The sequence below is a fragment of the Mus caroli genome, chromosome 14, assembly GCF_900094665.2.
Source record: "Mus caroli chromosome 14, CAROLI_EIJ_v1.1, whole genome shotgun sequence".
Taxonomy (NCBI): domain Eukaryota; kingdom Metazoa; phylum Chordata; class Mammalia; order Rodentia; family Muridae; genus Mus; species Mus caroli.
This window is the reverse complement of record NC_034583.1, coordinates 65,177,076-65,179,716: the sequence shown is the minus strand read 5'-3', so window position 1 is coordinate 65,179,716 and position 2,641 is coordinate 65,177,076. Positions and strand designations below refer to the sequence as shown.

Sequence of the window (2,641 nt, the reverse complement as noted above, 5' to 3'; positions counted from 1 at the left end):
CGAATGGCTGAGAAGCACCTGAAAAAATGTTCAACATCCTTAATCATCAGGGAAATGCAAATCAAAACAACCCTGAGATTCCACCTCACACCAGTCAGATGGCTAAGATCAAAAATTCAGGTGACACCAGATGCTGGTTAGGATGCAGAGAAAGAGGGACAGTCCTCCATTGTTGGTGGTATTGCAAGCTTGTACAACCACTCTGGAAATCAGTCTGGCAGTTCCTCAGAAAATTGGACATAGTTCTACCGAAATATCTAGCAATACATCTCCTGGGCATATACCCAGAAGATGTTCCAACTTGTAATAAGGACACATGCTCCACTATATTCATAGCAGCCTTATTTATAATAGCCAGAAGTTGGAATGAGCCCAGATGCCCTCAACAGAGGAATGGATACAGAAAATATGGTACATTTACACAATGGAATATTACTCAGCTATTAAAAACAATGAATTTATGTAATTCTTGGGCAAATGGATGTATCTGGAGGATATCATCCTGAGTGAGGTAACCCAATCACAAAAGAACACACATAATATATACTCACTGATAAATGGATATTAGCCCAGAAACTTAGAATACCTGATATACAAGTTGAAAAACACATGAAACTCAAGAAGGAAGACCAAAGTGTGGACACACTTCTAACAAGGATATACCTCCTAATTCTCCTCAAATAGTGCCATTCCTTGCTGACTAAACATTTCAATACAGAAACCTGTTTGGGGGGAGAGGGGAATCATTCTTATTCAAACCATCACTGCTGGTGTGCCCTTTCCTATTCTTTTTCCAAAGAGCTACATTTCCTATAGGCAACAAATTGTTCATAGTTGTTATTGAAAAGTGTATAATGAATTCTGTCTTGTAGTTTTAAGTGTTGGAGCTTTCTTACAATTTACTTGTTATTCTTGTGAAGCCTATTTGTTTGTTTGTTTGTTTAATTTGGCTTGAAGGATCCCTTTAGATTATATATTTCTTTAGTTTGTGCCCACAATGGGAACTTTTCTTCCTCAATCTTGAATAGCTTTGTGATCTATAGCAGTTTTGTCTGACAGTTACTGTCTTTAAGAGCTTGAAATACACTATTCCTTGCCCTCCTGGATTTCTGGTTCTGCTGTGAAATCTGTTGTAATTCTGATGGATTTGCCTTTATATATGACTTGAAGCTTCTCTCAATGTGATGCTCAACGTTACTTTTTCTGTTTATTTTAGTGTTTTGAATATAATGACATGAGTAGGCTTTTATATTTTAGTAGTTTTTGTCTGTTTGGAATTTTGATTGTGTCCTGTATCTAATGCCTACTTATTTATTAAATAATTTTCTACTCTGTGTTTATTAAACATACTCTTTATGGCTTTAGTTATACTTCTGTATCCATAATTCATTCATAATTCTCTTGCTTCAGCAGTGTCCCACAGATCTTGGTTGTTTTGTTCATAGTTTGTTTTTTTTGTTGTATGAGTTCTAATTAGCCTACCTTCTTTTAAGTACCGTTATCTAGCTTACTCCTCAACTGATGTGGAAGTTCTATTGGTGTGGAAGTTCACTGAACTTTTTGTTTGTCTTATTGGGCTTTCCACTTTGAATTATCCATTTGGATTTTCTTTTCAGTATTTCTATCTCCTTATTAAGTTTTTCATAGCCTGTATTGCAGATGTTCCTTTGAGGGTTGAATAACCCTTTCACAGGGGTCACATATCAGGTATCCTGTATACCAGATATTTACAGTACAATTCATAACTGTAGCAAAATTATAGTTGTAAAGTATCCATGAATATAATTTTCTGGTTGGAATCACAACAACATGAGGAGCTCCATTAAAGTATCACAGCATTAGGAAGGTTGGGTACCACTGCTATATTGGTGTCTTTGTTTAATTTAGTTATTATTTGAATTCTTTTATAGTTCATTCCACTTATTTCTGCCCTTTTAGTTGAAGTCATAGCCATTCTCTGCTGATAATTCATCTAATGCACTTGCTTTATAATTAATTACCATGACTTTGGTAATTTTTGACAGACTGTTGCCTTAGGAGTATCTCTTATGTTTTTGCATGTGTGTTTGGGATTGGCTGGCTTTTTAAGACCCATATTTTTTTCAGTTGAGGTTTTTACAGTAGTCTGCTGGCACTAGTCTGTAATATGGTTAAGACACTGTTCTTTTCCTCTGGGCTGGGTATGTAGTTCAGTATATAATCCTGGAAGAGCCAAGACACTCTGAACACTGGATACAATCTACAGCACTAACTACCATGATTATTATTTGTAGAAATAACCAGAGATGATTGATGGACCTACTGTGAAAATATAGTAATGGTTAGAAACAGTTTCACCTATGTTTTAAGTAACCATGAGGGAACACAGGAATATGAGTGGTATAGTATTATTATATGTCCTATGAAGCAATGCTGTGACATTGTTAGAATGGAAAGAAAGTGTTAAAAGAACAATAGAGAAATAATAGATCAAGTATAGTTAAATGGATTATGGAGTTGGGATAAGATTAAGGATTATTAAAAATATAGAAAACTGGCCGGGCATGGTGGCACACACCTTTAATCCCAGCACTTGGGAGGCAGAGGCAGGCGGATTTCTGAGTTCAAGGCCAGCCTGGTCTACAGAGTGAGTTCCAGGACA

General features: G+C 36.0%; 1 pseudogene; it reads right to left on the bottom strand.

Moving 5' to 3' along the window:
* LOC110308973 overlaps positions 1–2,641 on the bottom strand; it is a 73,897-nt pseudogene that overhangs the window by 29,444 nt on the left and 41,812 nt on the right.